The sequence below is a fragment of the Sus scrofa genome, chromosome 1, assembly GCF_054392235.1.
Source record: "Sus scrofa isolate SSC_HxYL_T2T_F1_AM1 chromosome 1, Sscrofa_HxYL_maternal_Yorkshire_Landrace_v2.0, whole genome shotgun sequence".
Classification (NCBI taxonomy): Eukaryota; Metazoa; Chordata; class Mammalia; order Artiodactyla; family Suidae; genus Sus; species Sus scrofa.
The window spans coordinates 72,388,418-72,404,085 of record NC_139383.1 but is presented as its reverse complement, the minus strand read 5'-3'; the positions used below and the strand labels follow the sequence as shown (position 1 = coordinate 72,404,085).

Genomic DNA, 15,668 nt, shown 5'->3' with positions numbered 1-15,668 from the left:
TGACCAACAAATATTATAGGGGGAAGAATCTTAGTGCCACTTTTCTCCTCCCTCCTTCAGCTCCATTTCAAGAAAAGAAGTCAGGACATCCTTAAATTTTACATGTATACTTACATGTATGCTTAGGCTAAAGATTTTAATAAAAATTCTGGTGCAGTGTGTGAAAAATTGAATGTAATGGTCAAGCTTTTCAACTCCAAATTTGGAACTGAAGGTTACTTTTTCCTCAGTTGTATTGATTTTACTCAAAACCTGATACGCAAGGAATGTCTGTGAGCAAACAGAAAATCCAGACCTCATTGATTTTGCAAGTTACTGGAAGATTCGTGCAAAATAAATTCTCTTGAAATTAAACACCTGGTTTGACAGCTCCACTAATTACAGTCCACTCTACAGAGGAAGGCCAAGGCCTGTGGCCAAGCAGACAGATTAGCCACAGTTACTCAATAAAACAACTATTTAGCAGAGACAAACCCTGAGAGAGAAACCTAAGAAGTCATGTGCATATCCAAACAGGCTGCCCCAGCAGAAAGAAATCCCCTTAAGTCACTTTCGGCTTCATTAGCACATGAAAATGGGGTAATTGAACATTCTTCAGCCTTCCATCAAGTGCCAAAATCAATCATTCATGGAAATTAAGTTTTGATAAGGGGTGTTTAAACACTGTCAAAGACTGCTTGAATATGTCATTCTTTCTGCCTTGAGAAGATTCCAGCCAGCACTTAACTGTACAAAGAGACTGGAGAATTAAAGTTATCAGTACTAGTGTAAACGTACAACGTTATTAGAACCACAAACCAGAACAGGAAATCTAGTGAGGAATTTGTTGTTTCCATAAAAACATTTATTTGCGGGGGAGGTTGTTGTCCTTTGCACCAAGATATCATTCCTAACAGTTGTTTTGAAGAGCTCACAAGGACGTATTTTTAACTCAGCATCTATTTCTAAGAAAAGGTAGTTGTATACCAACTGTGATATATTTTTAATCACCATGCCAATATGTATAAAAGATTTTAGAGTGCTTTCATATATTCATAACAGCATATCATGCTATTACCACTATCAGCAGCCTCCCCCCCAAAAAATTCACCAGACTTGTGTTTCCAAAAACTTAAAAACAACAAAGCAATAGCACAATAACCCTTAAAGGGGAAAGAATGAGGTATAGAATAATTTGACACCACCATCAAAAAGAAAAACCTTCCCTTTTTTTTTTTTTTTTTTTTTTAAACAGATAAGTTATCTACTGAACTGCAGGAAAACCAGAAGGTAAACCACTACAAAATCACTTGGGCTCTTTGGTCAAACTATATTCTTTCAACCTGTAAATATTTGTAAAGGGTCAAGAAGTTACTCAGGTTACGCTTCCCTTGGGTGCCACAAATACCAGTCTTTTATACAGTATTAGTCAAGAGTTACATTCATTATTGTTGAACAAAAGAATTCTAAGCCAAGGGGCTCCAGTGAAAGCTGAACAACCTGCTTCAATATTTATGTTAGCGTGTATGTTACTGTCTTTTTTTTTCCCTACCTCCTAGAGGGCTCCAATTTACCATATCCATACACAGGTCCACACCTTCCACCTCAGAAGCTCCTGGGGAGAGCATACCCAGCGGCTTTCTATCTAGTGGCCTATCCCAAGCCCAGTTACAATGAGAGCAGGTAGAGGTCAGGCTGCAGAAAGCTGCTCTCCTTTCCCTTTTCAGGTAGTTCACCCCCTGGGAACCTTTGATCTGACCATCAGCAAACACACACTCCCATATTTTGTACTTTCGAGTATAGATTTCAGAAAAGGGAGGGGTAGAACCCACCAACCCAGAATGACTCCTTCCCAAACAGTCCACACACTGTCCATCCTGTCGGCCACACAAAGAAAGGCAACCCTTCCTCCATCGCTCTCTCCTCCACTGACCACCCACTCTCCCTTCGGAGGAAGAGGCAAACTGCAAAGCCGCAATGCTGGAACACACCCTTCTGCTTTGCGAGCCACCTGCAAGGCCCCCAAATTAGCCAGATCCAGACTTGAGGTGAAAGCCTGGGCTCTTTTCAGATTCTTTATAATCCAAAACAAGCACCTACAAGTCCTATGACTTGAATGACTTGAATGGGAATGTCTGACTAGGAAGCCTTCTTCTCCAATGGCTAAAAGAAATAGCCAACTGATTTGCCTAGCAAATGGCCTGGAAATCTAATGAATCTAACTTTAAAATAAGAAAACTAGTAATAAAGACTAGGGCCAGGAGTATGTTACTGATCCAAGATAAAAGAAATGCAGAAGCTAAAGACGATTTTTTTAAAGGTCTAAGATGAATACACTTAAAGCTAATACAATGTTATGTGTCCATTATATACTTTTCCAAAATGTCTAAAGATAATCAGGAAGCAAGGGGGAGGCACAACTTCCAGAAAAGCAGGACTAAGGGTGTGTAAATTCAATGAAACCAGCAGATTACAGCCAGGGCACACTTAGCACCCAATAAACCTGCAGTCTCTGGCTGTTTGTTTTCTATGAATAGGTTCATTGCCTATACAGACGCCTCCCCCTCCCTTCTAATCAATTCTTGCCCTTCCTTTCCCTTCCTGAGAGAGTTAACTAGGTTATTAAAAAACTTCCTGATTATAGAAAGCATGATACACACTGCTCAGAGCCTGGGGGTTTGCCAGGGAAGACCCTGGTTTGTGTTTGTTGTTCTAAATGCTCCCTTTCACTCTCAAAAGTGTCCTGCTCTGGACAGTACATTCTACAGCCACTCTCTTCATAATATGTACAGGTATGTGTAATAAGGGAATGAATATATAAGCGACTATCTTCAATTCCAACTGTCTATCCCTAGGTGTATTGGAAAAAGAAGTCTCTGCCTAGGCTTATCTTGTCTTTACTAAGTCGGAATAAACTAACTAAAGAACAGAAAAAATAATCACAAAACCATTGCACTATAATAAAGTAGAAACTCCCAAACACCATGATCCCGTAGAAAGCGCCAAAGGAGCTTGGCTAACTCTGTGGGGTCTTTGTTTTGTTTTGTTGTGTTTTTTCCTCTCGGCCACACACACAGTTGAGGAAGGTGGCCAAAGAAAGCTCAAAACAGAAAGTGGATGAGAAAATGAGAAAACTCAGCACTGTGAACCAGAAAATGCACTCTCTACAGGTGTGCACAGCAACACCTAGGGTCAATAAACACCCAGGGTAAATTATAGAATGGAATGAATTGAATGCCTTAAGCATCATCTCTTCTTCCAGTGGACAAAAGCAATGAAGTAAGTAAGGAAAACAAAACCCCAAATATCTATAAAACAATCAGGACGTAAATTCATATTCAATGAGGATAATTCAAAGCCTTTTCTACATTTGTATAAAGCAGAATACATTTCAAAAAAAAAGACCAAAGCCCTAGAAATCTTCCCTACTTTTTAACATTAAAATTCATTTCCAATATTAGATGCCTTAAGGATGAAAACATTCAAAGTGATTTTTCAATTAGCTATAACTCTGACAATCCTCTTTTGAATCACGCCCCCAAATAAAGATGTTATGAAATAAATCCCTTACGTCACCAGTAGATATTATTATCCCATTTCCATGCAGCTCAGCAAGGTTAAGTGTCTCTAAGCGATTCTCTCTGAAGTTAAACATTAAATTAAAAAATTAAAACACCGCTAAGAAACATGTGGTGACCTGAAGGCATTTTAAGAGCAGCAAAGGTTAGAAGGGCAGCTCTCAAATAACACCCATTGTTCTAGCTCTACTTAATGACAAAAGGAGAAAAGAAAGCGATTACCTGGCCTTACCTCTACATCTCAATTCAAATGCTACTTAAGAAAACAAAAACCCTCATTTTTTGCCACCGAGCACTTTTCAGCTTAGTCAAACTCTGATTTTTTTTCTAAAAATCAAATTAACTTCTCCAACTCTGTTCATGCACCAAAATTAAGGACAGCTAAATTCAGAAGTAGATTTGAGGAGAGTTTAGGGTCTTAATGGAGCTCAATGAAGATCCAGAATTTAAAGAGCAAAAATATTAAATGAATATGTCCAACTTGAAATTTCGCAGAAAGTTATTTTCAATATTAGCATCCCCTCAAATGTTATAATCTGTTTTTCCATTTTGAAAAAGTACATATACTAACTCCAAAATCTAGGGGGAAAGCAAAAGGCCGAGAATAATAAAGACAGTTTTGAAGAATATGATTGGGGAATATACCCTGCCAGATGCCAAGACATAAAGCATTTAGTCCACTGTCCTGCTACCTGGATAGACAGAGACCAATGAAAAGAAAAGAGTCATGCAAATGTATGTATGAATCTGATGTTTGATGGAGGTGGCATTTTCAAAGCAAAAGAAAAGGATGGGCTATTTAATAAATGGTGCTTAGACAATCAGAGATCCATCCAGGAGGAAAAATAGATTTATACCCCATACCAAACATAAAAATACATTTTAGGTAGATTAAAAACAACGTGAAACTTATAAGAAAATATAGGTAAATACACCTGTGACTTCAGGCTAAGGGAGATTTCCTTCAACAAGAGACAAAACACAAACTCTAAAGGAAAAATATTTCATGATATTAAAAATAAACCGTACTTTTTTTTTTTTTTTGCTTTTTAGGGCCACACCCGAGGCATATGGAAATTCCCAGGCTAGGGGTCGAACCAGAGCTACAGCTGCTGGCCATGTCTGCAACCTGCAACCTACACCACAGCTCATGGCAATGCTGGATCCTTAACCCACTGAGGGAGGCCAGGGATTGAACCCAAATCCTCATGGATTCTAGTTGGATTGGTTTCCACTGTGCCACAATAGGAACTCCCAAAACGTATCCATTTTTAAAGACACCATAAACCATGCCTGGCTAAGGCACAGAACAGGAAAATATTTTTACAGCAAACATAACCAATAAGGAATTAGAATCCAGAACAGCAAAAGAATGATAAATCCCTAAGAAAAATAAACCATCCCAAATACGACAAGGATAAACAAAGAACAAGCAATTCACAGCAGAGGAAAGCCATGTCTAATGTACAGTCTCACAAGCAGTTAGGAAAATTTAAAACAAGAATGAGTTACTACTTTATACTCATCTGAAGTGGGAAAATATTTGAGAGTCTGACCATATGAAGCGTTGGTAACAATATAACTGCAGCAGAAACTCTCACTCACTGCTAATAAGCAGTGTAAATGGGTACAAATATTTGGGAAAGCAATTTAGTGGGAGCAAAGCTGAAAATATGCATAGCCTGTGACTGACCATTCCATTTCTGCATAGTACTCTAGAGAGACAACCTGTGAATGAGCGGGCAGGTATAATAATTTCATAGCAGCATTATTTGAAAAGGCAAACATTGCAAAATAGATAAATTCCTGAGGGTATGTTCATTGATGGACTACTACTAGCATTGACAGTGGAACTGGACCAAAGCAGCATATATCAGTGTGGGTAAATCTCAAAAAACCCCATAATGTTTGGTTAAAAAGAACATACATATACAGTAGGTGCTATTTATGTCAGCTTTTAAAATAAACAAAACAATACAATGAATACATACAAATGTATTAAGTCTAAAACCTATGCATGAGAATTACCTTGGTTAGGGAGAGAGGAAAAAGAAATGGACTGTTGGAGTTCCTGCCCTGGCTTGGGGGTTATTGAACCCGACTAGGAACCATAAGGTTGTGGGTTCCATCCCTAGCCTTGGTCAGTGGGTTAAGGATCCAGCATTGCCATGAGCTGTGGTGTAGGTCACAGGTGTGGCTCGGATCCTGTGTTGCTGTGGTTGTGGTGTAGACTGTCGGCTACAGCTCAGATTCAACCCCTAGCCTGAGAACCTCCATATGCTTCAAGTGCAGCCCTAAAAATACAAACAAACAAAGAAATGGACTCTTAAGGGGACTAGGAGTTCCTTTGTGGTGCAATGGATTAAAGATCTGGCATTGTCATTGCTGTGGCATGGGTGTGATCCCTGGCTCAGGAATTTCCACAGGCCACAAGTGTGGCCAAAAAAACAAACAAACAAAAAAGACAAGGAGTCTTTAACATTAAAATGTATATTTTTAGGAGTTTCCTAGTGGCCTAGCACTTAAGGATTCAGTATTGTCACTGCTGTGACTCAGGTTCAATCCATGGCCTAGGAGCTTCTACATGCTGTGGGTGTGGCCAAAATACATAAATTAAAAAATAAAAATAAAATGCATTTATTGTTATTATTATTATTATTATTTTTTTTTTTTGGCTGCCCCCTGACATTTGGAGTTCTGGGCCAGGGATCCGGGATCTGAGCTGAAGTTGCAACCTAAGCCACAGCTGTTACGGCAATGATGGATTCTTAACCCTCTGTGCCAGGCTGGGGATTGAACCTGTGTCCCAGCACTCCCAAGAGGCCACCAATCCCATTGCGCTGCAGCAGGAACTCCATAAAATGTATATATTTTTAAAACTTGAAACAAAGATGGCTTTGTTGTGTCTCAGAGATAGGTACATAGAGATAAGTACATTGAAGATAATATTGATTATATTATTCTCTATGTTTTGGGGTATATTTGAAATATATAAATAAAAGAAGGTGATATATTTTACCCTACCTTAAAAATGACATAAATTAAAACCAAGTATTCTGAAAATACTCTGATACCCTCAGATTTGGCTGGATATTTTTTCAATATCCTTTCATCTCAACTCCCCCTGCTGAACAGATGGGGAAACCAAAGCACTGCAGATCAGTAACTCTGAAGGTTACAAAAGCTTCAGAGTAAACTCTGGGTCCAGGTCTCTTCTACAGCAACGAGGCCCTGAGCCAGTAGCACATGACTTGAGGGCAGGGGACTGGAATGCCAGTCCTGTTATCCTTAAGTCCATCACACGCTGACACTAATGTCCAAGATGACTGCATGCAAGACAAGTAACACAGAAAGGGTAACAAATGCCATCAAAGTCCACAGAAGGATTGCCACTGGTTGAGCAAAGTATTCCCTTGGAATCAAGTCTACTTGGACCATCGAGAGTATTTAATGAGCAAAACTGAGGAGAGAAACCAGAAGGAGAAATGTTCAAAATGAGGAACCACTTGGAAGCACATTGGGTTTGCTGTGTACTTACAACACCGGTTCTCCCTGGTTCCAGGGTACAGTCCTCCTCTTATCACTTCCCAGAAACTTTCTGGAAGCTGGGGTCTTGCTCTAGGTTAATACAAACAAAAGCATTATGTGTCACTTGTGTATACAAATATTCTTTTCTTTCTTTCCTTTTTTTTTTTTAAAGGAAGTTTCCTGGCTAAGGGTCAAATTGGAACTGTACCTGCTGGCCTACACCACAGCCACACACAGCAATGCTGGCTTCCCCACCCACTGATAAAGGCCAGGGATCTGGATCCTCATGGATACTTGTTGGATTTGTTTCTGCTGCACCACAATGGGAACTCCTTATAAATGTTGTTCCAATGTATGGATCACGATATGTTTCCTAAATTTGGATGAAAAAGTACATGAGTATTATCTTTTTTAAAATTCCAATGCAAAACCATAGCCAGGTTGATTTGTAATAACCTGGTAAGGGAAGGTGAATGTTACCAGCCTAAAAGAGACAGAACCATAAATGATAAAAAGTTTCCTTTTGATGAAAGTTGGCTAATAGTCCCTTGGGCTGACCAAGGAACGGTGTAAGAGGAAGGAAAGAAGTACTGAGAAAATCTGGGAATTGATGTCATTTTATTTTAAATTAGGTGGACTAGCCTCCCTGAGTCTGACTCATGAAGAGAATGGCAATCCCAGGAGTGGTAAAAATCTGAATAAAGTAAAATTAACTGTCCAAGGTACAGAAGGAAACCATTCAGTGTATCCATCTGACTCATGAGTTTGTTTACAGTCTAAACTTCTTATCAACCAAAATATTACATCTTTTAGATTAATTTATGTCAGGGACAGAAAATATTTATTATCCACTATAAAACTCTAAAATTGTTTTTCAAGTATGTCTCATATTTAAAGTATCCTTTTAATTTAAAAAATTTTAAAAGTGTGACTATTTTGCTACAAACTTATAGTTTGACAGACTCAAAATATACTTCACAGATATTTCATGTATGAAATACTGTGAGAGGCAGCAGTGTTAATCTGTAATAACAAACTAGTTAGAAAACCACAACCAGGTGCAAATTAAATTTGTAACAAAAATACGCAAAATTCAAAACGTTCAAATTCCTCGCACTTTATAATTACATATATTAATGGAAAATAAGAATCTGCTGAAGCATGTACCCTTTACTAAGTGAATTAGTGACAAAAATTTGCCTTTCAATTGTCAGATGCGAATAAATACTATGTGCAGTGATCTTTTCTTTGAAGCAAAGATCCTCACTATTGCTAAAGTTTAAAAGTGTTCTGGTCAAAAGAAGCACAGCATTTTTCTTTTGCAATGGTAATATTTAACACACATGCTTTTGTTCATATATTATCCACAGATTGTATTAGAATTTGCAGAGCCATATTTAAATTTTCATTAGGGAAAAGCCCACACATATTTTACTCAGGCAACTATGGAAAGACATTCTGTTTGGTGTACAAAGCTTTTCACTGCTTACACAAGCAACTTTGTTTACAGAACCGTTTAGAACTTAGGAGCAAATGTGGCTAAAATCTTGGAAGAAAGATCTTTGAACTGAGGTACATTTTTGAAGGGCAAGAAACCAACATTTTAAACTACCAAACAATAAAATACTCCTGAAATAGTTGGTATGGTTCCTTTTTTCAGTTCAACTCTTGAAGTTCTCCTCCAAATGCCCATTATAAAGCCCAGAGATCTCCCTTTTTAATTATTTTCCAGTAATTTCCAGTAGTTTGTATTGCCTCTACTTATCTTTCTAATTTCCAATAGGTAAAGAAATAACTCAAAACCCCTTTTACAAGTATAGAAAAGAGAAACTTTTTAAGGACAACCTCTCCAACCTACTTCTAATAAAAAAGAATTGTAAGTGGACTGATCACAGTCCTTAGGGAAACTTTAGTTCTAAATGAAGCACCATCACCTCTAACTAGTTAGGGAGACAAGACTGGACAGTTTTCCAAATACAATGAGACCCTCAAGTGTAATCGAGAAATGTCATTAACTTTAAAGAACAATTAAGTAATTTTGTTTAGAAAGGATTACACTTGTGCTGTCAGTTAAGCAATTCTCCTAGTATTAAAGAGAACAAACTGAGAAAAATGATTTTAAAAATTATAATCCTGGTCCACACTTTCTGGCTTTCTGTGATATAGGACAAAGCTCACCAACAATTTAGACAGCTAGGAGAAGTTACTCAGCACAAAACTTAAAATACCGCTATTAAAAGAATTTGGAGGGAAAGTAACATGATCCATCCCAGTACTTGATGTTTATTGGTGAGCCATTTTTATTTGTAAACACTGGGTTTCCTGTCTCCCCCCGAATTTTACCTTTCCCTCCTTATAGTGTGTGTCCAATACATATCAGTCATTTAAATGAGATTGCCCATCAAAAAGATTTTTACTGCTCAGAACTTCTCAGCAGCCTGTAAGTATATAGTGTTAAGTGTACAGTGCAGGGCAGGTAAGTGAAGGAATCAGAGAAATAAGCAGTAGTGTTTGCAAGGCCAGCATTTTTTTTTTCTTCTTCTTCTTTTTTTTTTTTTTCCTTACCTACATGGCAAACCAAAATCTTGGTGATATGACTTGAACCCAGGAGACAGTCTATTTAGCAGAAACAACATTTACGTCAGAACCATAGGATTCTAATCCCCTCTCTGTCAAAAGGAGATGATAATATATGTCTATGTCCCCTTCAAAGACGTTATCACTATAAAATGAAATGCACTTATGAGCCCAGAGACTCAGATGAATGTGAACTCCCCAAAAGAGACTTGACTTTGTGATATTCTTTCTCAGTATTTACTTAAAAAACAAACAAAAACAAACAACAAACAAAAAAACCCTTCTATTTAAAATAGCCATAAAGATCTACTGAAGGATAATCAGTCATTCTTGCATAGAGGCTGAAGTTTGATCAACATTAAATGATTTCAAAACATGGCACACTAAAATACAATCTAAACCTTAGGTTTTTGTCAGGGGAGGGGCTGAATGCTATAGAAAACATGTTAACTTTCTGCTCCTTTCCAATGCTTGGGAAACACAATTTACAATGCCAAATCTTTAACATATCACAGGCCGAATACCATAAGAATTAAGAACTGGATGTATTTGGATATCTGACTTAATAATTTGTCTTGATGTTTTATATTCAATTTAGAAATGATCAATCATTAATTAACTTTCACTTTGTCAAGAAGAACCAATGATTATCACATTAACCTGACAGTTATTATAAAGAATTTGACCTCTGTGCTTATATTTCATTATACTAGAAGTTTGGCAACATTCATTCAGATTAAATCATGCATATTCTAAAACTATGTTTCAACTAGCTGCTGGGGCATAGTCTTTATAACACTGAGCTAATTAAGAAAAAGATGTGTGTGATCTGTTCAGGACCACCTGTTATGTCAAGGATTTCGTCTTGCCTTGCTGACTTTTTTAAATCATGAAATATCTTAAAAGCAAAATTTCCTGAGATGTTTTGTGATCAGAAAGACATCAAGTCTGAATAAAGAAGTGTTGGAGTGAGAGGAGAGGAGCCATATCCTACAGAAGGAAGCCTTTCTCATTGAACACAGAGCAAGGAAATGGTGTCGCTACAAGGCTCTGGAATAAATATGTTTCCCTGTGTTTTGGTACCACAATGTTTAAAAGACATCATATTTTAATTTCAGACCTTATAAACTAAAGATGTCCCCTAAAATTAATTACACTGACTCTTTTGGATCAGACTTTGTGGCTGCTTACATCTGTTAGAAACTTCATTGTGCCTCTTAATTAAGGAACCAAGTCTAGTTGGCTGATGGACAAAAAAAAAAAAAAAAAAAAAGTTTAATTCAAAGGGAGACGTAATACTGTGAAAGCAACCAAACCATTTTTCACGCAAGGCTTTCAATGGGAGCAGAGCTTCTCAAATCATCTGCATCGTGTATCTACTGTGCATTTTATTATTTTTCCCACTTGTGTCTTTCCTATTACCGTTACTGCTAGAGGGTCTACTTAGCCAATTCCCTTCTGAAACGCTCTTCCCGTCCTGGTCCTGCACAAGGGTAGCCTCAGCAATAACCGTTGAGGAGAAACACCTCAGACTTTTGTTTCCCCGCCTCCCGTTTGGAAATTTTGTTTTTCGTTTCTATATATATCAAAATATTTAAAACTTTTTAAAGACGCTTTTTTCTTAGAAGGCTCTGCTGCAAAAGGAAAAAAGAAACCACCCCCCTATCCGACCATCTCCTCAAGTGCCCACACTGCTGAGTTCACGTGCCCAGCCGGGTTATCAAGGGGAGAGGCAGTCGGTGGCTCACTGACCCCCTAAGAGAAATGACAACACAGGGTAGGTGCCTCCTGATGGCACCTGCCCAGACCCTCTTCCTCTCAAGGCTAACCTATAGACGCGCCTCGAACGGAGGACCTAAACGAACGTGGGTAGGGGGTTAAGGGAAGGAGGAAGAGACTGGGCAGGAAGCTCGGATTGTTACTCCGCAGCGTTTGAATTTGACTCATCTTTCTGGCTTTCAAAACCGGGAAGAGGGAAGTGCGCGGCTGCGGAGGAGTTAGGCGGCGAGCTCGGTGGGAGAAAAAGCGCACTCTAATCCTCTCGACAAGGGGCCCTCTTCTCTCCTGGCCAAAAAATAAAAATAAAAATAATTTAAAAATCAATAACAATAATCAAGCTTTAGGTATGCTCCGAGGTCTAAGGAGGCTCCTTAAACCTGCCCACTGTGTCACCCGACTGGCGGACTGCGTGACCCGGCACCCGGACGCGGGAGTGCGTCCCCCAGGCACCCTCCGACACGCGCGCTGCAATTGACCAGTGTATACACCGGTCATCCGAGCCGCGAAATCTGCTAGGAGAAAGCTACCCTTAGGAAGTTCTGAGGCTTGTGACCTCAGGGGCATCCGGGAAAGGATTTCTCTGGAAACTTGTCCCGGAGACCCGCAGACCTCGAGACAAAATGACAACTCAACCTATGTCAAGAGTCCTCTGGACCTGATTCAGGACTCCAAATTCTTTCCTTCTCATCTCGTCCAAAGGAACACAACATTTCTTATTCCCTCACCCCCCTTTTTGAAGGGGGAGTGACTCTAGAGGAAGAAGCTCGAGCACAAGAGGAAAGGTGCCTAATTGAGAAGCTATCTCCGCGCGGCGTCAGGTCCCTGCTCATCTTCCAACGGAAGCTTCGCTGCGGGCTTTTTTTTTTTTTCTTTTTAATTACGCAATTTTAGGCTCATGTAATCCAATCGAGAGCCGATAGTTGCACACACGCTGAGCTCCGTAGAATTCACCGTGGAAATTGCTCCTTCAACAGTGACCCCGGGGGGAGAGCCTGTCCCGAGCGAGATCCCAACTTTAGCCGCATCTTACCTGGACCCCCCGGCCTCCTACGCCGTCTCCGGTGGACAGTCCACTCTCAACAGCGTCCACCGCAGGCCGGCTGAGAGCCGCAAGCCCGGAGCCACTCCCGATCCTAGGCCACCCCCCTACCCCCCCGCCACAATCCCAAAGCCTTTTAAAACTTTGGGCGAAGATTTTCTGTGACTGGAGAGTAAAAACGCTCCTTCCCTGGTTCAACTAACGCAGCTATCCTTGCTCCCCTTCACATTTCATAAATTCGGCAACTACAACAATCCAAAAATAAACTGTATCCGACTCTGGGTTTCATTTACCCTTACAAGTTGGTGACACGGGAACTCTATTCTTCAAACAAACCGTACGAATCAATCCTATCGTCCCTCTTTCCAAACCGTTTTAAAATACCGACGAATGAATGCAGGAGAGTTACCTATCAGCACTGCCGGGGTTTCAGATTAAGCAGGGATCCAAAGAGCAAAACCCCAAATCACCACACTTCTTACTAACACTGGGCGTGAGTGTCTTCACTAAAATCCTGGCCCAAATATTTTTTGCCACTGTAGTCTTGATTCTTGGAAAATCTATTTCCTAAAATCGCAAACGTAACATTTTAAAGACCTTTCAACGTCGCCCTCGGCATGGCAATCAAAACCCGCACACCTGCGCAGTTCAGCCAGCTCCTGAAGACGTCGTGCAGGAAACCCAGCTATTTTCCGAGTGGCATCTTCTCTGCTCGCCTAGATAAATCTAGAAAACAAGCAACTTCAATGAATGCAAGCTAATCTTTCCCAGGAGAAATGGCGAGGCAGCTACAATCAGTCTCTGATTACACAAACATACCTAGGGGCAGGTTGGAGTGTGAAGGAGGACTTGGGGGTGGGGGTTGCCTACTCAGAGGTGGATTAAACCAGTTCTCCTATTGTTATTGACTTCAGGAAAGCTAACTTTTGTTTCGCGGTGAATATTGGGGGTAAAAACCGTGAAGCTACAGTTAAGCCTCCCAGAATTCTTGGAAAGGACAAAACTATCCATCAGGACTCCGGTTCCTTTAAATTGTTCTTTAAATCTGAGTTGAGCATAAAGATTCCAGTGGAGAAAATATTCAAAGTCATTTGAAATACTGTAAAAGAAGGGCTGAGCTCTGACTCAATCTGATGTTTTTCAGAGACTCACAGGTTCCCCACTCTCAAATGAGTAAATGTGGCGACCACAGACTCCTCGGGAGCATGTTGGGGCCCAAAGACTTCAGACTCTTTCTAATCATCACTATACTCCTCTGCTTTGGAGGAAGGAGCTAGCCCCTTTCTCAGCAAACAAACCAGAGAGAACTGAGGCCAAAGTCCTTCCTGGGCCGACCTGGAGACTTACACCTAAAAGGAAGTGCTCTTTCCAGCATTAAGTAGGTAGCTAGCGTCTGATGAAAGGGATTGTGCACAGTGTCCGGGAACCCCGAGTTCGGGACGTCGGATTCTCCACATCTACAGGGCGGGGGGTGGGAAGGAGGACCTAAACCTGAAAGAGGTGCAAAGCCCTCTTTACACTGTGTTTAGTCTGTAGCAGCCTGAATGACAACTTTCATTGACAGAAAAGCGCTTCCCCGGCCCAGTCGGCGCGCGCGGCACGGCCCCGCTGGGATTGGGCGGCCGCTCGTCACGTGACGGGAGGACGTCCTGAAGACCCGCCCTCACCCCCAGCGCGCGTTCCGCAACAGCAGCCAGGCCCCTAGCCCACTTTCACTTTCTGCACTGGGATTTACACACGAGCGTTGGCGTGGGGTGGAGGGTTAAAAAGGATTTTGAGGTCACCCGTACAAAAAGTTGGCATTCTGAAGAAATAAGGATTGCACTGCTTGGGGGGGAGGGGCCGCTGACCCCCAAGTCTATTCCCAGGAAGGAGAGGGGCCAGGAACCGGTGTTTCCTGCCTTTCCAGGGTAAAACTGAGCTGACGGATACACGCAAAGTTCTGCGAATTACTAGGACGCCCCGCGTCCCAATCAAAAGTAGCAAGTCAGAGCTTCGTCTTTTGAGTGCTGACTTGGTAACTTGGTTTTGATGAGGAAAGTCTTCCTTGTAGTTTATTAGGTTTGATTAAGTAAAGGACCACCAATGGTAGCTTGTTATGCAACCTAAGAAGCAGCACTGGTTTAAAAAACACACTGATGATGGCTGCCATCTCACTTCTAATCCGTGGGTGACTTGACTGGAATCAGTTTAGCAAAAGTGTTGGGAGAGAGCTCTGCACTGGCTGAGGAATGACCTTGTGAAGTCTGTAAAACCTAGGCCTGGCTGACTACCCAATGTGAGTGCTGGGACGCTTACCTCCTATTATCACTTATTGTCTATGACTACAGCTAGTTACCCTCTATTAGGTTAAAAATATTCTCCCCAGAGTCCTAAGTCATAAGTTCACCTTAAGAAAGAAAGTATTTCAGGAGTTCCCTTGCAGCATAGCTAGTTAAGGATCTCACGTTGTCACTGCAGCAGTTTGGGTCACGCTATGGCTCTCGTTCAGTCTCTGGCAAGAACTTCCACATGCCTGGCAGGGCAAAAAAAGATTTAAAAAAAAAGAAGAAGAAAAGAAAAAGGATTTCAGAATATTGAAAACAGTTACATTATCACTAACACACTGTGGAAACCATTCTCTGATCAACTAATATGGGTTTAGCCCATTCCTTTGTTCATATTTGTGAAACAAAGTTATTATACCTAACAGGTATTTGTAAATGTCTGACCTGCTATGTCCTGGGTGTAGCAGCAACCTGTGAAGCAGTCAAACCGTCTCACATAGAGTGCTTTCCCAGTGCCCATCTGTAACTGGTCAAGATAAGTTGCAGCTAATAATTGAATCTGGAAAGAGGAAAGATTTTTTTCCCTCTCTCTTTTAAGATGACTCCACCACTTGATAGCAAAGTGATATTTAGCAAGTTGCTCAACTCAGTCCTGTTTTGTTGTTTTATTGTCTGTTCCTGTCACAGGGCAAGGAGAAACCAAGTAAAGCTTTTCCTTTTTCTTTTTTTTAGGTAAAGCTTGAACAATTGCCTGGCGTAAAGTAAATGCTCAATAAATTATTATTATTACTATTATTGAAGTGAAACAATTTCCACTTCCTCCTGCTTGTAATTTTAGGTGACAATATAGTGTTATCCCTTCTTCTATGCTTTATACTCATATAGAGGTTTGACGGGGTAGAAGGGAAAGCTCATAAAGCA

General features: G+C 40.5%; 1 protein-coding gene across 8 annotated transcripts in view; it reads right to left on the bottom strand.

Moving 5' to 3' along the window:
- Positions 1-14,087, bottom strand: part of PRDM1 (PR/SET domain 1) — a 113,170-nt gene extending 99,083 nt beyond the window's left edge. The window contains exons 1-4 of one of the 8 annotated variants that reach the window (XM_084961669.1): positions 13,828-14,087; positions 13,078-13,206; positions 7,294-7,458; positions 7,096-7,175 (exon numbers count right to left, since the gene is read on the bottom strand). The gene's annotated coding sequence lies outside the window, so the exon portion shown is untranslated. Of the gene's footprint in view, positions 1-7,095; positions 7,176-7,293; positions 7,459-12,471; positions 12,540-13,077; positions 13,292-13,827 lie in introns of those variants that run through there. The other 7 variants (XM_084961648.1, XM_084961686.1, XM_084961654.1 and 4 more) reach the window with 7 other exon arrangements.
- Between the last annotated feature and the right edge of the window lie 1,581 nt (positions 14,088-15,668).